The sequence below is a fragment of the Ambystoma mexicanum genome, chromosome 10, assembly GCF_040938575.1.
Source record: "Ambystoma mexicanum isolate Mex_15411 chromosome 10, UKY_AmexF1_1, whole genome shotgun sequence".
In the NCBI taxonomy this organism is placed as follows: Eukaryota; Metazoa; Chordata; class Amphibia; order Caudata; family Ambystomatidae; genus Ambystoma; species Ambystoma mexicanum.
Window position 1 is genome coordinate 533072087 of NC_090932.1, and position 25973 is coordinate 533098059.

The following is a 25973-nucleotide window of genomic DNA, read 5'->3' on the forward strand; positions in this document are numbered from 1 at the left end:
GTTGGTGTTTGTGATGTTTTTCTAAAGTTACTTAATTTTTCTAGGTCAACTTCAGTTCCCAAATATTTACTTTGGATGTGCTCTATTTCTCTAAGGAGTTCTTTGCCTGTTCCATGTAGGAGAATGTTATTTACATTGTGTAGTTCTAGAGCAGGAGTTTTTGCATAGTACAGTCTATGCACAAGATTTTGTATAGTGGAATGGTGTGTTGCTAACATTTTGATGTGGTTGAAGGTACTTTTGCAAGCAGTTCCTGAAATGCAGGCTAATGAATGTCCTCGCATTCCAGTGTGGATTCCTGCTGGACAGGAGTGGTTTGTTAAGTTTTTGTTCTACTTTTGTCTTTTAGTTTCACATAGTGATTGAGGAATTATTGTAAAGATTTGAAGGATTGTCAGTGTACGTTACATATTGAGCTGCACGTCCATTTGTACAATGGACAGTTTGTTTGGGCAAACGTAACATTTGGTTGAAAGTTTGTTGGGGACGTTTTTCCTATAAGGGTTTCTTTTGCCCTGATGGTGTCTCCTACCATTTCATACCCATGGCCATTATTGTCAATGAAAAGGAGAAAAGTGTCTAAACCTAAAGACACTCCCGTCCCCTGCACACCTTCAAAGCTGACAAAATCAGTCAAAACAGTATTTGAATTTGTCAAAAAATATATAATTTGTATTTAAAAATCAACCACAAAGTAAATAGGTACAATAATTTCTGATTTACACATAACTCAAAGAAAACATACAGTTACTTCAATGTAACGGCCATCATGAAAAAAAGGCAAAGAAAATAATCTTGCAATGAGACGAAATTCAAGCTCTATGCGTTTCGGGGTCACAACCCCTTCTTCAGGAGCAAGGTAATCTGAAATAACATGTATACACAGTAATCCATCAACTTATGAATCAAAATCAACGTAATTCAACAATGGCACCTATTGAACATTTCTCATTAAACTATTCTCAAAGACATCCTGTACCTATTGTAAAATCCCATATTCCCATATGTCTACTTTCTTCTCCCTCAAAAGTGTAACCAAAATTATAAATAGTGTGACTCCAAAAGTGAAACTCAAAGTAAAGCAGAGAAGTCAAACTAGAGGTGTACCTGTATAATAGTAGTCTGCAAAGATAGCGTCATAAACTATAGGAGTTGAGAAGACAGGATTCAACTACAAGGACAAGGCTTTGTAGTGTCCAATTAGAAGAGGCAATCATACCCTGCGGGCATTGCTTTGTTAATCACACTCTATTCCGCATGAAATCTGAGGGGAATGGTAAATATAATTAAGCATCTAAATTTCCCTGTACCCTAATGATGAAGAATATAGCAAGAGAAAAATTGCTTACCCAATATCTGGGATGGTAAAACTTGCGCAAAAGCATTATTGTCTATGGCAATTGTTTTTTTGTGTTCTTGTTTATAAGCCTCTTCATTGAAATATGTTTCTATGCTGCTTGTGTGAATCCACTCACCTTCACAGAAGTTTGAAAATGTATCTGTATTGACATTGTGCATGTTTAGAAGTACTCTTTGTAATTTATTGATTAAATGAGTTAGTGGTTTCATTCTATTCATTAATATAAACAACTTTCTCTTTAGTAGAAATGCGCTATCAGAACTTCGAGGATTGGTTTTCTGCCGCAGTTTTTAAGGGTAGAACCTGACTTTTTAGCTGTCTTTATAGGATTGCAAGAACTATACAGTGGCCATTGTTTTTGTAAAATTGTTATTTTGGATTGCTTTACTGTGGCTACGTTAACATTGGTAGATATAGTGTTAGGCCCATTAGTAGGTCTGCTTTTGTTTGTGCATGTTTATTTACTTTTAGTTTTTGCAAGAGGGGCCTTATCTTTTTTAGTGGTGGTTGGTTTAGGTTTGTTGAGTGAGTTTACTAGCTGTTTTGTTTTAATGTTTTCTATACATTGTTTTACAGGCGGATGGCTATATGGCTTGTTTTTATTTTTATCTGCTCTATTTTATCTTTGTTTTCTACAGAGTTGGTTTTTAGTAGGCCGTCTGTTCTGTCTATTGTTAAAAAAGAAAGTTTGTGTTTGAAAGTTGTGGAATGTTTATGCATGCATTATGCATGGGTGAGTGGGTGTGATTGTATAGATGAAGAGAGTGTTGTGTAATTGTGCAGTGGGATTATAGGTGTGGTTGGGATGGTGGTAAATGTAATCGGCTGTGTAGGTGTGATGGGCTTGGCTTAGTGAGTAAGGGAGTGGTGGTGTGATTGAATATGCAGGGACATTATGATGATTTGAGGAAAACAGTGTTTGTTATAATGGTGTGATTTAGAGCATAGGTATGATAGTTGTATGGGTGTAATGGAAAAGGGGTGAAGCAGTGTGTGTGTGTGCGCAAATGTGTGTTAGTGATTTGGAGTGCAATGAGTTTGAATGTTGTTGGGTTGGAATTAGAACCTCATGTGCATAGAGGTATGGAATAGTAAGGAAGTGAAATTGTGCTATATACGTTGATGAGAGATGGATGTGTTAGGCAGTAAGGAGTGGGTGGTGTATTGAATGAAGAGCAATGTTTAGATGGGAATAGAACGAGTGAGAATGTCGCAATATGAGTAAGAGTGAAATACAATGTTGTTGAATAGAAACAAATACTCTAGGCTAATATATAGCGCAAGTACAATGTTAGAATGAGAGTGATATACATGCTATATTAATGTACTTACTTTGTAGGATATGAAGAGTGTTCTTTCTTTGTTAGCTGTCTTCATCAATCTTCTTTTTTCCTGTAATTGTAAAAGAAAGTTAGTGGATATATGTGGTAATGGTGAAGTACTTTTAGTAAGAGATGTTATTTATTAAGGTAGGAGGACTTGTTAGGACAAAGAGTTATTAAAGCTGTGTTATGGGTGGTGTAGTAAAGTATGTTAACTATGTTGTTAGAACAATTGGACTATGACTAGTGCTGTTTTTGGACATTAAAAGAAACCGGGCAAAAATGGGTGTGTAAAAAAGATGCATAACTAGGTTAGTTTTTTTCTGGTGATTTTAATAAGAGAAGTGTTGTGTTTGTGGTACAATGTATTTGTAATTTGTTGCAGTGTTTTTAAAGAATAGGGAAACTGTGGCCTAGTGGTAATGTGGTAATTCAGTGGCAGATTGTAGTTAGAGCGGTGTTTGGCGTTTTATAGTAGTGGTTGGAAAAGAACAGTTATTTTTATGTAAGGTGAAGTGTTGTATATAGATACTCTGGCAGTAAACACGTGAGCAAGTGGAGAATGGTCGCACTGTAATGAGAAAGGTTGGAAAGTATGACATGTATATGGAATGGAAAATGCTGTGCGTTTAAAAATGTTTCTTTTTGGGAGCATTTTGTTGAAAGTTAAAAAATGCATATGTGCATTTACAGAAGCACTGTGTCTTAACTTTTTCTAAAGGAAAGGAAAATGCAGATGTTCAAGATTTGTCGAAAATATTTAAGTGCTACTTGGTGTGTGGAAGTTTAATATGTTGGCAGTACATGTAAGTAACTGCCACATGATGTGAGCAGGTGCAAAATGCTGCAATATATTGCATTTGATAGTGGTTAAAAAAGAGAACATGCTTATTGAGTAGCTTATTACAGGGTAAGTGGTAGCAACCTTGTATATACATATTTACAAAAGTATAGAAAAAATACTTAAAAATATATAAGCATACCTGTACTGTGTCTTGTTAGATGCAGATGTTGTTGAATTTGCAAATACAAATCTTGGAGAGTTTTACAGTAGTTGTTGATGTAGGTAGCTGTGAGTAACAGAAGACATGTACTCAGAGTTACAGAGTACATCGGAAGTATTGAACTGACATGACAGAGTTACATGTCGAGTTTGTGGATGTGATTGATGGATGGATTTGTGACTTGTTTGAAAGCAGCCAGTAAGGGAGTATTACAAACATAAAAGTAAAAAGGGTAGAAGGGCTGCCCTGTGCTATGTTGTCCGTGGACACCGCAGTAGTGCGCAGGTATCAGACATGTCATTCGGGTCCTTTAAGGATGCCTGGTATGGAAAGAGGACTGCAGAGACCGCAGACAGTCATAGATGTTCACACACATCGGGGGATTAGTCAATCAGGTTTTGTGGTTGTGGTGTACGGGAAGACAGGGTAGCAAGGGTTTTCTTTGTTGTGTGCAGTGAAGATGGCTATGGCTTTGAGGAAGCAGAGATTTTTGGATCCATTTATTGAAGCATTACACTGAATCTGCTGGCATCTCTGCTGCTATTGGATTAGAAGAAGTGGAAGTTTCCTCGTATGCAGTTTGTGGGTTAAAGTGGGCCACCTTATTACCATTATGTGAGAGAATGGCTCACTTTAAACATCCAGATATTATTATTGTGCATTGTGGAGGCAACAGTTTGGGCTACGTGACTGCAGTATCTTTCTAGTTTGCCATGAATGATATATTGAAGATCTTAATAGAACTGTTTCCCGCTGCAAAGGTTATTTTTTCTGAAATTAATCAAAGACAAATATGGAGATGTCCCACCTTGGTTTGTCCTGAAATGGAAGAAGCTAGGCAGCATGTCAATAAAGGTGTATATGCTTTTCTATATGGTTTAGGAATGGCATCTTTTGACAATGAAAATATCAAGTTGGATGGCGTAAATACTTTTCGAAGCGACGGAGTGCATTTGACTGATGTTGACATTCAGATTTTACTTTTGAATGTTCAAAATGTATTGAAAAAGTTTGTGTGAACAAATTCAAAGTGAAGATATGCACTGTATAGTAAAGCATTTGTTAGTAGGTGTGGGATATACAAATGAGAAAAAAGAAAACAATGTGAAGCAGTTTCTGTAGAAGTTACAAAAAAAACACATGAGTACAGTTTAGCATGTGTTACTATAGTACATAAAAGCAAAAAGGTTTTTTTAAATACCCCCCTCCCCCAAAAAGGCTCTTTTAAGAGCTACCATTGCAGAATAAACGGTTTACAAGTTTAAACCTCCCCAACCCCTTTAATTGGCCATACCGTCCGCAGACAAAGTGGTGGTCCATAGATATTGCACGTGCCATCCCGGTCCTTTAAGGACGCCAGGCATGGAAAGGGGACTGCGGTGACCGCCGTCAGTCACGGACATCCGCGGACTTCAGGGGATTAGTCAATCAGGTTTCATGGTTGTGGTGTACAGGAAGACTGGGTAGCAGGAGTTATCTTTGTTGTGTGCAGTGAAGATGGCTATGACTATGGCTTTGAGGAATCAGAGTGTCTGGATGGTGGGCGATTCTTGGATCCATTGGTTAAAGCTGTACTGTGAGCAGTGTGTATTACCTGTGAATCTTGGATTAGAAAAATTTGAAGTTTCCTGGTATGGAGTTCGAGAAATGAAGTGGGCAGAATTGCTCCCATTTTGCTAGAGTATGGATGGGTACTTTGAAGCAATCGAACATCATTGTAGTTCACTGTAGAGGCATTTGCAAAGTTAATGAAGCTGTTTCCACATTCAAAGATTTGTCTTTTCTTGGATAGCTCAAAGACAAATGTGGAAACGTTCTTATTTATTTTGTCCACAAATTGAGAAATCAACGTGTAATATAAATGTAAACAAATCTGTATGTGCTTTTTTTGCATGATGTTGGAATTGCATCTTTTCACAATTAAACTATTAAGTTTGATACTGTGAATATTTTTCGAGGAGATGGATTGCATTTTACTGATGTTGGACATCAGATTTTTCTTTTGAACATCCAAAATGCATTGAAACCATTTTTGGGAACACATGAAATATGTAGTGAAGTATTTTTAAGTAGTTGTAGTAAATAAAAAGCAAAAACCAAAAAATAAAAATGAGAAGCAGTTTTTGTGAAAGTTAGAAAAAATTAAGTTCAATGGAACATTTGTTAGCTCAGTATATACACCTACCCTTTTAAAAAAAACATCTTTTAACAGCCACCATTTTTAAATGATAAACAAGTTCATTGATTTGAATTCCTGCCCCCTCCACCCCCACGCACATGCCTGGAATTTTCCAGTTGTCCGCAGACTACTATAGTGTGCACAGACAATGCAGGCTGCAAAAGGTCCTGTGATTTATTTTTCATTTTATTTTTTAGCTCTGTTTTAGCTGTGAAAGGTGGCTCCAAAATGAACAATTTCTTTTGCATTTCTGCCTTTTGTTTTTTTTGTATTTTTTTTTGTAGGTGAGGGGGTAAAGTGGGGAGGGAGCAAAGGGAGGGGCCACCAACCACAGATACGTAGGGGGCAGGTGGACAGGGGAAGATGTTGGGCGTGCCTTAAAGCTTATCTAGGGGGCAGCGTTTCTCGTGCTCCTTGACCAAAGCCTCAAAAGCACTCCGAAATAGCACTCCCCTGCAGAGCGTTGTTACAGTACATACAGATTACATTTATCTGAGAAAAGTAAGGGTCAACAGCCTCCTGTATGGCCTGTGGGGCGTCAGTGGGATCCTCTGACCTACAGGAGTAGCCTGTGTGGTGGCAGGAGCGTTTATGGAAAATGGGGTAGAGGACGATAACCTATTTCTCCCTGAGAAAGGAGCTTCCTTTATTAGAGCACCTGGGTGGTTGGATAGAGTGTGGCAGCAAATAGAAGTGGTCCCGAAGGAGTACTGTGCACGTTGTCCGCGACTGAGTTTGGCCCCCGACTCAATGCATTCAACATGGGCCCCCCAAGCTTTTGGCACTCCCCCATGGTCTTAAAGAACCACCACACTAATGATGCTCTCTGGGTGCTGGAGGTAGGAACTTCCTCTACCTCATCTTCGTGGTCCTCGTCCTCCTATGCATCATCGTGCCTGTTCCCCTGCCCATGCCCTCGAGCTGGTGCTGGTGGGGGCCCCTGGGAAGGAGATATGGCCATGACAGATGCCAGTGATGCAAATAAAGGTGGTCTGCAAAGCATGTGTGCCTTCTGATGCTCTCTGCTGTATAGCCAGATTGAGAATGACTAAAAGTAATGGGTGGGTCCCTTTAGAGGAACCGTCCACGGACCGCGCGACTGTCCGTGGACTACCAAGTCAAAAATAGGCCTTCGAAAGTTGTAAAAAGTTGTCAGATCAACTAAGAATGGGTCTAGGAGCACTGGAAGGGTACACTTTCAACTTGAAACATCCTAGATTGGCCGAATGTACAGTTTCAAATCGTCCACAGTGCATGGACACCGTCCACGAAGATGTTGTTTTGCTGCACTATGACACTGATGTCTGGGGGCATCCGCTGCAGCGACGGGTGTCCGCAGACCCCGTCGAGCAGGAAACGCTGGGCGCATGTACGTGGATGTCCACAATCGGACACGCTGTCTGCGGATTAATTAACAGCACGCCGTGAGAAACCGGAAATGTCTGGACACAGCGCAATGTCCACGGACGCACATTTCGTAAACAGACACCGCCCAAACAGTTGTATAGTCTGCAGACTATCAAATGGAGTTTTAACAAAAAAAGGAATTTATCACAAAATAATATGCAAGATATTTATAGTATTAAAAATAAATGTATTTATGAAATGGATGGGGTATTGGAATGGGAAACATAAATGGGAAGATTTGGAATTTCTAGAAAATCATCATTGGGGATGGAGGGGGGGGGAGTTAAATCAAACAGGGCCTCATTACGAGTCCGGCGGTAACCGTGCAGGAAATTCCAGCAGGTTACCGCGGACGCGTATAACCATTCCGCCTCCGTGATTGCCGGAATCAAAAGGGCATTACAACCCCAGTGACCCGGTAATTCCGGAGGCGGAATTCTGTTAATCCCCATTCCCATGGAGTCCAATAGGACTCCATGGGAATGGGGAAGTGGAAACACCGGCACCGTGCTGTAATGGTGCCGGTGTTTCCATATCCGCCTGCAGGCGGGTGGTGTTAAACTCGCCACGTCTGACCTGGCGGGAGTGACACCTCCCGCCTGCAGGACTCTTAATCAGCCCGTCCGGAAAGAACGTTGGTGGCGGTTTTACCACCACCCTTCTTTCCGGACCGGCTGACTCGTAATGAGGTCCACAGTCTTTCATTTATATTTTGTGAATTTGATTGGGGTGATTGCTGGGGTAAGGAGGACAGGTACACGTAGGACAGTGATAATCAACATTTCTAATAACATGATTTTTAACATAATTTATAAGTTCTTTAAAGTCATTGCTAAATTCATCCAATTTTGCAGACAAGATCATGATTTCAGTTTGTACAGTTGGGGTTTTTCTGATTGTTGGGATTCTCCATAATTAATTTGTGGTGTAGTTTATTCATGTAAAGTATGTACTATAAGAAAAGAAGACATTATTATTTCAATGAGCTCTGTATAAATTGAATTGAAAGATGTATTGTTTACCCTTAGAGATTTCATCATCACTCATTACTTCTTTGGGAAAGTTTTCTTCTAGCCACTCAAGTGTGTTTGCCATTTCTGTCAAAATAAAAGAATTGTGATATTTGCTTATGAGAAATGTTTATATAATGAATGCTAATAATAGATAAATGCATATAGTGTACTTACTATTTGGTAAGAGGTTGTTTTGCAATGAGTTCCTAGTGTATCTCAGTCTTTATTAAGAGTTGTACTAAACTGATAATATGAGGTGTACATTTATGGTTTGTACTTGTTGCATTCCGTAATATTGTCTGCTAAATTAAAAAAATGTTAAATTGTAGAAAAAAGGAATATTTTGTTGTAGTAATAGTAATGCTATTGTATGTATTTGTTTTTGTTGTTTGAAAGGTAGAACATTTTCTGTTGTCCCGTGTGCTTCTGGGTTTTGTTGATGCTATCTGCTGTCCGCGGACTTTCGTACTGTCCGTGGACACTATAGCTGCTACATTGAGGGTGAGTATGATATAAAGAACTTGTAGCAAATTAAGGGGGGTCTGGTAAAAACCTAGGAAATTCAGTGAAAAACATAGTTAAAGGGACATTATGTTTACAAGCAAAACTGAAAACCCCCAGAAATTCGTCATTTATGATAAGATAAGCAACCATAACTCGCGCTACCACTGTGCACTGCTAAGACTTAACACCCAGGACATCAAAGATAACATCACAAATGAAATCAATTTGAATGAAATGTCCCTTCAAGGGGTTGTGTTTACAATGTTGGTAACAAGATGTCAGAGGTGATTGGTAGACCTCTCATGAACTATTTAATGCATTACAAAAAGTAATCATCTAAACAAAACATTATATTGGAGTGTTGTTGTTAATACAGGAACCTTATAATAGATACACATAGGCAATGGCTGCAGCATGCACTATATATGTACAGCAATTTCTATCTGGTTATATTTTTGGAAATGCACATTACATCCCATAAAACCAATACAAAATACAGAATACAATTCAAATATGTTACAATAAGGATATAATCTATATAATCTCTATAAAAGAAAATTAGAAATGTGCATCCTGACACTTTTATGACCATACAAATTATCTTTTCATGCCATACTTCTGAGCATGCATGATAGTACGGATTTTAAGTATGTGAGCAGGGACCATCCCCATTCCAAATTTGGCCACTGAGGCCGCCTTGCCTTTATACATTTTGAGCAGTAAATCATAGCCTTGTTAACCCCACCCAGAGCCTGCTTGAACCGCACAGCCTGCTTTGTTATGTGGGCAGAGGCAAAAAAGCTGGCGGGAAATAAATATATAAATATATAATTATGTTTATAGCTCAAAAGAGCTTTATCAAAATAAAATTTCAATACAATAAAAATAAAAAGTATTAATTACATAATATAAATATGCAAATAAAGTACAATAAAGTAAAATAGAGAAATATAAACATCATTTCATTGCATCATTTCGATGCACCCCTAAACAAGACACCTCGCACACAGCCAGCTTAGTACCCCTTTACTGCTTTACCTGTTTTACAAGCTTCCCAGTTGCCAGAACGCCCGCTAGACATTATAAAGTGCGATGTGCAGAGATCCATTTACAGAATTCAAGCAATAGGACCAAAATGATTAACTCTTGATATTATTGAGATCCATCACATACGGTCCAAGCACCTTCATATATAAAGGACCGTATTGCAAGCACTCAGTAAGGACATGTCAAGTGGATTCAAATTTTTCTTTCAAGCCACACAATCGGCAGGACCTGCCTTCATTAGGGGTACCTAACTCAGGGCCGATGATTGCTAAAACAGGTAGTTTATTTACTCGTAAGTGTAAGAGGAATCTCTGTAAATAAATAGCTAACAATTCAAGACTTACTAAACACTTGTGTTAGTACAAACAAAACATATGAAGATCCACAATGCATACAAATCACACATACAAAGACACATACAGGGAGACTATAGTAAGTAAGTAAGAAACAAACAACATCACCAGAAAATGACAATAATGTTAAAGTTCATCATGGACACAAATGAATTGTGTGTTTGAGGCCTGCTTATTGCCCCGAGTTGAGACCAAACCCTAAGGAAAGTACTTTAAGAACATACAAGAAGGTTGACATCTAGATATATAGCACCTTTTCATTTTTCAAATACTTACTTTCAGTGACCAAACACAACTGGCCTAGATATGTCTGTGAACAAAAACAAGTGGTCTAGATATTTCAGTGAACACAAACAACTCGCCTAGATATGTCAGTGAACAAAAACAAGTGGTCTAGATATGTGATGTTATCAGTGATGTCATCAATGACATTTGTGATGTCATCTTTGATGTCCTGGGTGTTCGCCTTAGCAGTGCACAGTGGAGGCGTGAGTTATGGATGCTAAGCTTACCATAACTGGCACATTTCTGGGGGTTTTGATTTTTCTTGTAACCATAACGTCCTTTTAACAAAGTTTTTTCACTGAATTTCATAGGTTTTTATTAGTGCAACTTAACCATAATGTCCAAGTTTTGTGTGTGTGTGTGTGTGTGTGGGGGGTTGTAGTACTCCAAAATACCAGGTGAAATGCATGTAACAAACCTTCCCTTGCACACAAGACCATGCCACCTTTAGTAGAAAAGCAAGTCTTTATTTACTCATAAAAACGTGCAACACACAGGACATGATAAAACTAAGGCAGGCATATATGACAAGCCTTACCTGATGGCAGACAGGTAAAATGAACACCCACCCCAAGAGGTGGAAATCGCCATGTGTTCCGCTTGTGTAAACAAGCTTCTTCAGGCCAGTTTAATCCAGGTTCGCATGACACCAAAAAGTTTTAAACAAGCCGGCATGAGCGTCACGCTCCTCCCCACAATTTCGTCAGGTCCGATCACGTGATCGTTCATTCCATCGTAAATACATGGCTTTAAACGACCCCCATATTAGAATGACTACATCCTCACAAATAATATGGCCAGTGCCCACATATGAAGACATAAAAATGTCTGCAATTCACACAAAATATTCAGGATGAACATTCTGCTTAGTGCCATTTCTCACATCCTTGTTGCAATTAAAAAAATATATATATTTGTGTCAAAATGCGCTAATGCTCTATGTATTAAAATATGGTTTGAGCCTGTCATAAATGGAAGGATCAAAACATTACGCCCCAAAAGCAGGAGCGTTCAAAAGAGCAGAGCGATCAGCAGCAGTAATCACTCTAAAATTTCGTCCATACTCTCGCACAGTATTGCTAAACACATGTCATATTGATTCTGTCCAGTAGATGGACTTCAAGAATATGCAGGACTTGATTAATATAATTGCAAATAGAACACCTGCTAATGCAGTGTCCAACCACAAGAAACCCGTGTGCATCTTTCAACATAAATGTTCCAGAAATAAAGTGCAAATGCATGTCTGCAGCAAAATGGATAATATACACATATAAAGTGCTTGTGCAATTACAGATGGCAATATGATACCAATTAGCATAGTTTGAACGTGCAAGTGCACATGGCATACAGTTTTTGATACAGAGCAAAAATAATAGGAAATATTCACATATAAAGTGCTCGTGCAATTGAAAGTAGTAGCAAGTAGCAGTCAAGGTTTCTTTCCCTAGCACCATCTACAATTAAGGCAGAGCACTAGTTTTGGCAACCTTGTTTTTTCAAATAGATATATATATATATATATATATATATCAGTAAAAAAAACTTTGTTAAAGGGATGTTATGGTTCAAAGTAAAACCGAAAAACCCCTGGAATTCGCTAGTTATGGTAAGCTAAGCAACCATAACTCGCGCCACCACTGTGCACTGTTAAGACTAACACCCAAGACATCAAAGATGACATCACAAATGTCATTGATGACATCACTGATGACATCACATGTGCATTTACCTTTCATGAAAAGTCTGTACAAGGGATTCTTATTGTAATGTTGATTAAAAAGAAAAGTGTCAAGGATCATTGGAATAAATATCATGAGGTACGTAGTGCATTAAGCAATGCATTAATCCAAATAGCATTGTATTTTGAAGTTTTTTCCAATATAACAAGGTACACATGTAGTAACATAGGCATAGTGTGCAGCAGACATGATGGAGATGCAATATTAATAATCTTGCCATGTTAAATACTAAAATTATAAATGCTTTCTTATTATAGTTTTCATACTGTAAAACATTTAATAAGTACCTAATAAAACCCACTTACTACATTATTGCATTACTGCACACAAAACACAAACAGACAACAACTGTTAGGGAGAATTCTCTGTAAAGGCTAATTTCCCAAACCTAGTGTGTCCCCCAGCAGCTTTGCTGGATTTTTCGGGGTTATTTCTTCTCCTGCTAAGAGTGAGACTCTTTTACTCCTACTCTTAGACATGATTTGAGGTGTTCCTTTATCTTTCAATGTGTTTAATGGGCTATGGGGTCTTTTACTCCATAGGGTCTCATGTGTTTTTGATGTGGGTTACATAGCACCCTCCGTGCCGTAACCCAGGGGTGTCGTAGCGACCCCCCAACACAGACTCCATACCCTGGGACTGACTACTGTCTCCCAGGGCATGTAAAGTCACCATTGGCTTTACTAGTCCCAAATTATGAACAGAAACCAGTACAAACCATCATATTGTGGACGTACTGGTCGGGGCAATTCGATTGCCCCGGGGTCTGTTGTTCGAGGGGGCACGTCTCCGTCCCCCCTGATCGAGTTTTGGCTGGTGGCAGTGGATACTACTTTTTATATTCGACCGCGAATATATCTCTATGGGATTTTCCCATTGTTCGAGGCTACCAACTTTAATTATTTAATTCTTATAGCCTCGAACATACTGCCGGTTTATTTATTTAATATTAATTCCCCGGTTGGTATTTTTTGCCAGAACTCGATTCTAAAATGGCGTTTGTGTTCTCTTCTGTGACTCCAACCCAAGTCGAGCCCTTTGTTCCACTTTTTGGCGGGCTTCTCCACAGAAGCCTCCAAAAGTGGTGCCACTCTGTCTGGGTACCACAGGGGGTGTGGAAGGGGGTTTAGGCACCCTGGACTGAGTTACCTTGGTAACTCAAGTCGCACTCTTGTGTGATTGGCCCAAGTGGTGAGCCGGCCGGCTCACCACTTAGCATGTTTGATTGACAGCTAGGCTGAGTGAATGGGGGTGTGCTGCATAAAAGCAGGGCTTTGGGGACTGGAACTTCAGAAGTCGCCACAGGACCTAAGAATCTGAGGAGGGAGAAGCTGAGCCAACCTGCAACGACGACACCACCGGTGGAGCCCTGCTGAACCGTCTCACCACTTTTCCCGACGACAGAGGAGATCTCCAGTCCGGAGAGTCTTCTTCCTTTGACTGGTGGGGATAACCAGTTTTGCCTTCTTTTCACCTTCCTGGAGCATCTCGTGGCCGCCTAGCCTGTGCCAATCACCCCGGCAACCGGAATACCACGGTTTACCACTACCGCTAAGAGAAGGGTAGTACCTTTTACCCGAAGGACTCCGCGGCTGGTTTCTTCCCTCGCAGTGCAACGACCTTCATCTTTCCTCCACGGCGAGACCTCCTCTTCCTCTGGACGAAACACTGACTTGCACCGGCTGCCAGGAACAACTGCCCCCGCTGGAGCTTCCTTCACACTTAAGGTACTGTGTCCCGCCTGGCTTCCCTTGCGACAGATCGTTCGGGGTGACAGTAAAGCCTCGACTTTCTAACCTGGGCTAGCCTGGGACCACCTAGCTAACGTTTCCTGACTTTATTTTCATCCTTTTTGTGCGAACTATCTACAAGACTCTTTGGGCATAACCCCACTGTATTAACCTGGACCCCTTCTGCTTGCTCTCTCCAAGAGTGGGCCTTGCAATTGACTTCCTTGCTCTCCAGTAGAACTCTGCCTATCCTGCCTTACTGTGGTTCTTTTAAAAGTATTGAAACTTGTGTGCTTCCTTAACTCTGCCTTTTTTTCCCTCCCTTTCTTTATAACTTATTTGAGTGCCATCTTATGTTAAGCGCTCACCTCTGTCTGAAAATAAGTGGTGTTTCTCACTAAGACTTGTCTAATAAGTGAATAGGGTTGTATATATATGATAGTGACTGTGTGCTGAATTTACTTACCTCTTTTTGCTAGTGTAATTTACAAGTGTGTCTTTAAATAAATAATTATATACTTTTACACCAAAGCTCTGGTCAGTGTTTGCTTGTGCTACTGTATCTCTCTACCTATTGTGTATACTCAGCATACTGCCTAACTCTTCTTGGGGAAGTCTGACTGCTCAGCCACAGCTACCAAGTGAATCTGTGTGGTACAGACTGCTACCAAGTGGGTTTACTGCCAAACACCTGTAGTCTTAAATCTTTTGCAGTGGTCCCTAAGGGAACTGCACAGGTTTCTGTCTAACAACAACACATACAAATATGAGCATATACAGGGAAAGTGAAGTAACCTAACTTATTATCTTCATGCACAGAAATGATTGCTCTGCTTCAAAGCTACTTCCCTATATATAACTATCACATATTGTGAGTAGGCCCTAAGGAAAGTAGTGTAAATTCAATGTGTACGAATATGATCATACCCAGGGAAAGTACAGTAATAAAAAAAAGAACAATAAAACATTGTTGATAACCTTACTAATCATCTTCATACATAGATAGCAATGCTATTTTCCAAGTCTGTGTGTTCCCCTTTGTATATGTTTCATATGCTGTAAGTGGACCCTCAGTGAATTACTGTAAGAACATATTTGAAGTATAAGTCTACAAATATAGTACTTTTTGAATGTTTAGTTCCTGACTGTTACTGGCCTAGATATATCAGTAAAGGAAAAAAGTGAGCCATGCATGTGATGTCATCAGTGAGGTCATCAATGACATTTGTGATGTCATCTCTGTTCTGGGTGTTAGTCTTAGCAGTGCAGTGGTGGCGTGAGTTATGGTTGCTTAGCTTACCATAACTAGTGAATTTCAGGGGGTTTTCAGTTTTACTTTGAACCATAACGTCCCTTTAACAAAGTGTTTTTACTGAATTTCATAGGTTTTTAGAAGCGCAACTTAACCATAACGTCCCTTAAACAAAGTTTTTTTACTGAATATACATTTTCATAGTGTGAATTTGATAGATGTTTACTACAAGTCCCTTACTTTATATACATTTAACATAGAACATACCGAACACCCCCCTAATGATTTCGATGTCCGCGAACGGTCGCGGATGACATCAACACTACCCAAACACTCAGGGGGTATCTTAAATTGTTCCATCATACTATATAAACACTACACAAGTTCAAAAAGCAGCAACATAATTACCTCACAGAAACTGCAGAGCTAGAAGCAACAATAGACCAACACAGCACTACAAATACATCTTACCAGAAACTAGTAAGGAAACCTCATTTTTCTTATATATTTCTAAACTATTTGTATGAGGTACACTACAATTAATATATTTTTTTTATTCACACAGAAATGTGCAGTACTTTGGAGTGGCTTGAGGACAATATTCCACATGAGGGAAATGTCTTAAGACAGTGATAATAATGGTAGACACTTTTTTATATAAGCAAATTAATACTCATTACTTTGTGTACTTTACATATATATTTTTTTTCAACTGAACATACAAACATTGAAAATATTACACCAAAAAACACATTGGAAAAGACTTTGGAACGCATGGAAGAGAAAATATACATGCTCAAGGAAAATTTCAATGATTTGAAACAGTGAAGGACCACATAAAAGAAAAAATTAAATACCATTGTCCCACCTGTACCTGTGCCTCCTTTCCATGTCCCAGTGAACTATCCCCAAACCCTCAACACCAAGATAACATTTTGATGACACTTCCATCCCTTCATCCCCTTCCATCCATCCTCTCCAAACCCCTAATTCCCCTGTATTTGTATCAGTTTCTGCTTCCCCCTCTCTTTCATAAATTGTGTATATGTATATTAAAAAAAAGTTGTTTCTTTTAATGAAATTCTCTGTCTTATTTTTTTTTTTTTAAAGCAGTTAAATGCCTGTCCGGCCAGTCCGTAATTAACAAAATGTGGCTGTCCTAAGGACACTACACCTATCTGTACCATTCGCAACCAAGATGGAACTGTTCTTTGAACACACCAGATGTCCGGGATGTCCGTAAAAGAACAAAATGGCAGCCTCCTAAAGACCCTATACCTGTACATACCGTTCGCAACCAAGATGCAACTGTTCATAGAACACGAGCGGTGTCTGTGATGTCCGTAGTCAAACAAAATGGAGGTGTCCTAAGGACACTATACCTAACCGTACAGTTTGCAGAACATCTACACACATGGGCACCACACCCATAAATCCTGCAAACATCGCGCCTGTCCGTAACTGTCCATCTGACTTGTGTCGCACTTTTAATTAGTTTCAGGACCCGAACACTGTCCGTAGAACAACCGCACGCATGCGCACAACCGTTTCTGTGCATTTGGTGTCCTGCGGACACCCGTTCCCTTCGTGGACGTGTTCCTGACATCATCATGTGACCGCACCAACGCTCAGCGCGTGTCCGAATTTGCGGACTCTGTCCGCTTCCCCAACATTTTAAAAGAACTTATTCAGACAATCCAAATTATTTTACAGTATAAATTCACCATTTCACATGTCCCAGACAATGGCCCTGGCTTTGCACATACTTTTTGTAACTTTTTGAATGCTTTTGAGTGTTCGATATGGTCGCAAGGCGCACCCCTCCACCCCCATAAAAGGCCACTACCCCAGAGCATTGTACTTCTGGCTATTGCAGGTTGACTTTTGCTACCTTTGGTGCTCTTGCTGAGATTATCTCAACCCTAATAGCATCCATGGCTGCTGTTGCTACATCTGCCTCCACCCACAAACCCACCACCACTTTCATATCTCCGTGGTTGGTGTCCCTTCCTTACCCTCCTTTCCCCTCCTCTCCTAGTGTGTCGTGTGTAAAAAAAAAAAAAAAGCAAAAAATAACAAAAAAAAGGCTCTTTTCAGAGCCGCCTTTCACAGTTTAAAAATAGAAGTGGCAAATAAACAGTGCAGGGCCCCGTGCATTTTTTGAAAGTCCGCAGACAGTCCTAGGACAGATTCAATTTTGGGGTGCTGCCCTAGCAAAACCAATGCACTTTTCTCTGGGAGGAAGTGGTGGCTCTGAAAAGAGCCTTTTGGTGGCGTTTTTGTATGTTTGAAAAACTTTGGAATCATCAACATCTACTGCAAAATAGATGACTATAATTCCAAAAAAGGTTGCAATGCATTTTGTACATTTCTCAGAAAAATCTGATTGCCAGCATATGTAAGATGGACTCCATCTCTGCGAAAAATGTATTTGCTTCGAAACATAATATTTTCATTGTGAAAAGAGGACATGCCAACATCTCTTAGAAAGGCACAAACAGCCTTATTGACATTGTGCCTCGCTTTCTCCATTTGTGGACCAAATGAAGAAGAACGCAGCCACATTTGTCTTTGCGCAATACAAGAAAAAATTACTTGGGAATTTGGAAACCTGTCCATGACCTTCTCAAGTCCTTCTTTCATTGCAAATTGCAAAGGAATTCCAGTCACATGTCCTAAACTGTTCCCTCCGCAATGAATTATAATTATGTCTGGATGATGCTCTGTCTCTAAAAGTAGCACAGAGAGGTACCAAGTCCAGCCACTTCATTCCACACACTCCATGCCAGTGCACTTCTACATGAGGAAATCCAAGATCTGCAGCTACTCCACAACGTTCTGCATGCAACTCCAACCAATGTATCCATGAGTCCCCCAAAATCCAGATAATCTGTTTTCGAAAACACACAGGCATAGCTATCTGTTCTTCTCTCAGCAGAAAGACATTCTCAAAAAATCTCTCCTTACACAACACACCCACTAAACTTAACCGACCAATCCCTAGCTCCGCTCATTCTCATTTGCATGCCTCTCCACCCCAGAATCCCTGTATGTAATACGTGCTGTCCGCAGATTACCGCCAGGTCCACGGACATATTGAAGATCTGAGTGTTCTGAATGTACATTTAAATAGTGTGCCCCATTTCCCCTTGGAGGTGGGCTCTGAAAAGAGCCATTTTCTTTTTTTTTTTGCACATGCCTGACAGACACCTGTTATTTTGTATTTTTTGGGGGGGGTTTTCATCTTACTTTACAACTAAAATCTTCACATAACCTTTTCCAAACCAACCCTTACATTCCAAATGAGCATGACATTTCCCAAAAAAGATAGAGAAACACCACCTTCTTCAAAATAAACAGCATTACTCAAATCAATATTCTCATTGTTACAGAAAAACATACCAGCTCTAAGCATGAAAGCATGCATGCCTCAGTTGATTGCACACCTAGCAATGTTTTGCTGAGGACAAAAAACAGAACTATTGTCCCATATTGCCATAGGTACTAATCCAAAAAAATATATTTTCGCATTTGGAAGAATGTTCATTATTGCTTGAACCAACTGTTCCAAACCTGCCAACAAAGTAGGGGCACTCACGTAGCCCAAATTGAAAGCACCATAGTGCAAAACTACCAGATGAGGACTGTTCATCCTACGCATATCTTCACAAACTTGGAGAATTGCCTCTACATTGCAATCAGGCACAACGCTCCACACCACCTCCACTCCTTTATCATGAAAATTGGTTGCCACATGCCTGCATTGAGAATACTGCTGAAAACCATGGCCAAACATGTTCCACATGTGGTGGTCGTGCACAAAGATAAAAGTATACTGGAAAGAAATTCTGAGCCTGATCAGGGACATAACGGGCTACCATGGTCCCCGAAAGTCATTCTGCTGGGGGCAGTGGCAGAAGGGAACAGAGCGGCTCTCATAACCCACTTACTGGCTGCAGCAAGGATGACAGTGGCCCAACGATGGAAGACAGTGGAGGGCCCTACAGCTCCATGGTGGTGGGTGAAAGTGTGGGGAGTTATGGCAATGGAGAACATCTGCACCACAAAATCAGGGACATATCTGAAATTCTTGGCCATATGGGATCCACTTCAGGACTATGTGGGGGAGCGGGAGAATCAATACTTTAAACCCCGGACTCTTAGAAACATCCATATCAGATAACGACAGCAGAAGATATGGCGGAGGGGTTGCCTCATGGAACTGTTCTGGTTACAACCATGGTTCTGATTGGTTCAAACAATAAAATGAAGGGGGGCGAGTAGGGTGAGAGAGGGTGGGAGGGGTTGGGAAAAGTATGAAGACAATACTAGACTCAACAAGAAAGTTCAAGGGTGTGGAATAAGGGGTTCATGTTGGTAACAATGTTCTTAACACATGTTGTAACGAAAGCTCAACTATTGTCTTAAGTAAAAATTAAAATAAAGTTGGTTAAAAAAAAAAACATGGACAAACATCTCCGAGCACCAACACCCTAATTTTCTCTACCTCTGCCATCTTCACTACACACACTCTTTCTACACAAATCCACAACGTCAACATCTGATTGGCTGATTCCTACAGTCCCCTTTCCATACAGGATTTGCTGAAAACTCTTAGCCATCCCTTCTACCCTTGCCACATCACTCTCGGTGCCATTCCCTCATTGGATACAGCTAAGCAGTCACACAACCATCCACCAATCACATCCAAGACCTCTACATCTAACTCCATCATCAGAGTTCCGCACTTCAAATATACTGTTGATCACTCTGAGTACAAGTCTCTTATCATTGGAATGCACCTACTACAAAAACTACTGTCCAAGTCCCGAAGATTTCTACTTACAGCTCCATGCATATCCACATGCATGATTACAAACTACAGGTATGCAGATTTTACTCAGAGTACATCTACAACTCTTATGAATCCATATAAACAGACTAATGCCACTAAACCTGCATGGCCTATACATACATGCCAACACTCCCGAATTAAGCGTGCGACTCACGATTTTTCATATAACAATCGCCCAATTTTTTACTGTCTCCCGCATAACCTATAAATACATGCCAACCCTCCCGATTTAGGCGCGAGACTCCTGATTTTTCATTGAAAAATCGCACAATTCTTTACTGTCTCCCGCCTAAATTAATGATAATCCCAATGCAATCCTATAAGAAAAATAAATGTTCCCGATTGCTGTGCTGAAATCTCCATCTCTGGGGCTCCTGATTGTTGGCATGTCTACCTATAAAATGAACTTATTGAAATGTTTCCCATCTACTATAATCAACTATCATTTCCAAACCTGTCTGCTATCTACAACACAGCTTTAGAAAACCAAGCAAATTTTATGCACTTAAAATCTTACTCATTTGCAAAGCATGTTGAACTAACATATTGTAAATAAAATATAAATGCTGCACAGTCAAATGAAATGCATGCATACACTATGTTCAGATATCAAACAAAAATACTACAACAAAAACATAAAAATCAACATCTACATTAACATCAGTGCTATAAACACAAAATTACTAACTTCTTTCTTTTACAATTGCAGTAAGGACAACCCTCCTGAAAATCGGCAGCATCCAAACTACAAACAACATATCCGAAGAAACCTGCTCACTCCACAAAAAAGAGTAAGTACAATACTACCTTAATATTCTTACTGTTCTTCAAAGACACTCTGTGGTTCATTCATGTAATTTGTGCACCAAAAAAAACCAGCGATTTCTGAACCATTCTGCCCACAAATCCCCATTTATTAAACAGAGATTAGCAGGCAGAATGGCACACAAATCCCTGTTTTTTTGGAACACAAATAACATACTCAACCCTTCGAATGTTAGTACTACAAAACAAAGAACTGTTTTATTTTTATACCATTACGTTTACTATTAATTCTTCTCCTCACCAATAGCTCACTTTCTACTCTCATCTGAAATGCAGTTTAGTAACACACAAATAGAAAAAAAGTACATCCGCATCCGCTCAAGTACCAAACCATGTGTGTGTGTGTTGCCGCAGAACTTTTTACAAAAGTAACACAAAAACTATAGACGTAACATACAAAATAGAAGACAATGAAAATTCCAAATGGTTTGAATTAGCTCTCTACCTTGTAGCAGAAAACAAATACAAGACGGCCCAACCCATACCTTTTTTTTTTCAACAGAACCCAAAGAATGCCTACCAAAAAGCAAGTCCGTAGAAAGCAACGCAGAAATAGAGAAAAGAAAATAAGTGTCCAAAATAAGCATCCATCTCTACCAGAGTTTGTACAAAATGTTCAAACAAAACAGCTAATACAATCATTTAGCGAAACAAAACAAGCTTCTAGTACAGAAACCTTGCCTCCTCTATCAAAATGTAAAATGAAACAAAAAATGGTTAACAAGAATTCGGCTACCACTGCTGCTGATTCTGCTCCTATAAATCTTCATATACTACCAAATAACCATACCAAAAAAAGTATTTTAGCAAAAATGTTCCGCCACAGAGTCCTTGTGAACCTTATTAAAACGGGAAAGAAATCATGCACAACCCTTAAAACCTACCGTAGAAAATTAATCCTAGAAGCTCTCATAGACAGTGCAATCCTTCTCAAAAGGAACTTATTTAATTTAGTTTTAAACAGGATGAAACCACTAACAAAACTAACTACTAAAATACAAAAAGAACTTCTCAATAAACGGAATGTCAACAAAAATAACTTGAATGGAGTCACACCACGACCACAGAACCATATTTTAATGAAGAGGCATACAAACAAAACCAAACAAACACAATTGCCATCCATAGCAGTGGACGAGGTTATGAAAAAATTAATACCATAATGGAACAAGAAATACTGCTTACAATAATATCCCCAGAAAACGCAAAATTACCTCTCCATTCGACTGAACCAGAGCGTCCAATATACAAATGGCCATGCACGTCAATGTGTAACATTCCCAAAAAATCTGTCAAATCTTTACGCCATTTCCTCAATCAGTATGTGTAAGGTAAAGACAAAATCAAAATGAAAGTGCTGCAAAATATGAATACCTGTCCAGTGCGCAAATACACAGGACTAAAAGGACATTCATTGGCCTGCATTTCAGGACCTATTTGCAAAAGCACCTTCCATGATATCAAAATGATATCAACACGTCATTCAATTATAAGAAATCTAGTCTATAAACTGTACTGTGCTAAAAGTCCTGCTTTAGAACTAGCCAATTTAAATAACACTCTTCTACATGGTACACCCAAAGACCTACAAGAAGAAATCGACCGTATCCAGAGAAAATATTTTGGAAGTGAAAGCCGCTTACAAAATGCAATAGCTTTACAACAGACTAGCAACAATTCTGCACATGGCAACCTTCTACTACACACATACAAAAAAGAAATACTAAAATTTAAAAGTACATCCGCTGAAGTACCAAACCAGGTGTGTGTGTGTTGCCGCAGAACTTTTTATAAAAGTAACACAAAAACTATAGACGTAACATACAAAATAGAAGACAATGAAGATTCCAAATGGTTTGAATTGGCTCTCTACCTTGTATCAGAAAACAAATACGAAATAACTGACCCCTTAATACTTTGCAGTTACTGCACTACTAAACTTGACAACAACCAAACTCCTTCACGTGGTATCACAAATTACTTGGAATTATTCCCACTGCCAAAACCCCTGCAACAACTCAATTTATATGAGAGCATCATGATTCAAACAGTGCACCTATTTCAAGCAATAATACGCCTTCAACCAAAAACAGCAAAATTACCTCCCTCTGAATTAGTGAAAGGGATCTGTGGCAAAGTAGTTTATTTACTATTAGAGCTTAAAGAAAATGTGCACACTCTAGGAGTGCAACGTCCAATAGAACAATCTTTAATTGTCTTAGTAAATGGTGTGCCAACAAAAGACAAAAATATTTGGCAACAACTCGTGGACTTACATAAAGTTATGCAAGCCTTGTAATACCTAAAAGTCAATAATGAATACTACAAATATTGAAGAAAACTTAAGGGAAACTGAAATAATTCAAGAGCCACCAGAAACTGGTCAATTTGAACTTCTGGATCCTGCTACAGTATCCAATATTCTAGACCATTATACAATTCATCCATTACACTTTAATGACACCATAGATGATGCACTAGAAACGTACTAAATGCGACAAACCAAGGGATCACCAATGAGCATATGGGAAAAATGTATAGAAGCACGTGCTTTTCCTCTACTATTTCCTAATGCCAAAGGAGGAAGGTACGATGATAGACCCACTCAGATAACAACATCAGAATACTGCTCATTGCAAATGTATTCTGAAGATCCCAGATTTAGACAAAATGTGGAATACATATTCCACCTACTCTTTGAAAGTGAACTAGCAACTCTGTTACGGAGTTGCACACATATTGAAATCAGGAACCCACTTTCAAAATATGTCAGCTACGCACTTAATACAAAAAAGTGCAAGAAGAAGATGAGGTTTTACAATCTGGCATTACAAATCTGCTTGCAGATATACGTGGTACAAAAGAGTACTGGTTCCGACGTCACAGAGATGTACGTTGTGTGATAAGAAACCTTGGCCCACCCACTTGGTTTGTTACATTAAGTTGCGCAGAATATGCATGGGAAGATTTACATGATTTCCTACAGATATCAAGCAAAACAAACATAGATATACTAACACCTGGAGAACTTTGCTCTCTAGATCCTGTTAATGTTTCAAGAAATTTCCACCATCGTTTCATTGCTATGCTACACTTTATTTGTAATAAAACTGTTCCTCCCCTAGGAGAAGTGCAACACTTCTTTTGGAGAAAAGAATACCAAGCCAGAGGAGCACCACATATCCACATGCTTTTATGGATTAAAGATGCTCCTAAATTTGGTCAGGACAGTGATGCCACTGTTTTGCAGTTCATCCAAAAATATGTCACTTGTGAAATCCCTTCACTAACGTGACATAGTGACCTTCATGCACAAATTGTACAATTTCAAAGACACAAATGTGGCAAATATTGTTGTCGCAAATACAAAAACAAAGGGAAATACTACACCAAATGCTGCTTTGGTTTCCCTAGACCAGTTACAGAAACAGGTGAAGTGAACAACTTCATGTCTTCAGTTAGACATAGTGTTAAAGGTAAATCACCTAAGAACACGTATTACATAAAAAGAACAGAAGAATCAAAATATATTGATGATTACAATGCAATCATTGCCCTCTTATGGAATGCAAACATAGATGCGCAGTACATTGCAGACAATTCCACTGCAGTTGCACGATATGTTACAGCCTAATTAACAAAAGCAGAAAAAACAGAGCTTCAAGACCTCTGGAATGACCTATCATCAGAGAAAACACTATCTCAGAAATTGTACAGCTTAGGCATAAAAATGCTCTCTCATAGAGAATGTGGCTCCTATGAAGCTGCAGATCGTTTAACTGGCACTGCTTTATATGGAAAATCTGAAAATATAGTATGGCTAAGTCTTGGTCCTGATAAATCTAGAAAAAGAGTTCTCAAATCATATGAGGACATACAAACAATGGCCAAAAATGAACCCAACAGCCAAGACATTTTGAAAAACAATTTACTAGACACATACTACCCGAACAGGAGTACCACTTTGGAAACCATGTCTCTATACCACATAGCCCAAAACTTTGTATACAAAAATAATATAAAACCCAATGAACAAAAAGGTAGATATAGAGTGACAGATTTCGAAGGCAGCTTAGTGAAACTTACCAAACAAAGCTTAATTAATCATATCAAATTGTCATTAAAAACTCCTCAACAGAAAGAACTATATTACTTGTCCCTGCTACAACTTTTTAAACCATGGAGAAAAGAAGAAGATATACTAGATAACTATGACTCCTATGAAGACGCTTTCAAAGCAAATGAAAGCACTATCACCGATGTAAACTTTATGCAGTACAAAGCAATGTTGCACAATGAACAGCAACACGAAGAACAACTCCAGGCCCAACTAGATAAGGACACTCCCGACAGTAGTCAACCTTCTGTAACAGGAAGCCAAGAACCACTGGCACAGCCACTAATAGCAAATGGGGCAGAATTAGCTATGACAGAAGTACAAAACGCCATGTGTCACTATGAAGAAGATACAGAAGACTTAACTGTACTACAATCAAAACTAAACAAAGAGCAGCGCACCATTTTTGAAGAAGTAACAAAAGAAATTGCACATGGTGTACAACATGAAAATAAAGAACGTAACTGCTACAATTACAAACCTATACTACTATACGTCAGTGGTGAAGCTGGTTCAGGCAAAACATTCTTAATCAAAATTCTTCAACAATTGACAAACAACACTGTCAGCCTTTGTAACTGCCCCCACAGGTTTAGCTGCCTACAACATAGGCGGTGTTACTTTACACTGATTACTGCTCCTTCCAGTAGACCAGTAGAACACCAAAACAAATTAGACTATTACAAACTTTCTACAGAAGCTGCAATGGAACTAAGCAGAGTGTTAAAACAAATGAAAATGCTACTAATAGAAGAAGTGAGCATGGTCTCCAACCTAATGTTGGCTTTCATTCACCTCAGATTGCAAGAAGTACTTAAAACAAACTACAAAGAGCTCATTGGAGGAAAACACATTATTGTTTTCGGAGATCTTCTTCAATTGACACCAGTGAAAGGTGAACCTATTTTTAAAACCTTTGGACACAAACTCTGCCGTAAAACTGTTGGCAGCATAGGAAGTGTCAACCTTTGGCAACAT

The 25973-nt window shown here is 39.2% G+C and overlaps 1 protein-coding gene across 2 annotated transcripts in view; it reads left to right on the forward strand.

The window, feature by feature from the left end:
* The window catches only part of ANO7 (anoctamin 7), a 1967083-nt gene that overhangs the window by 1067227 nt on the left and 873883 nt on the right, over positions 1–25973 (forward strand). The window lies entirely within an intron of this gene.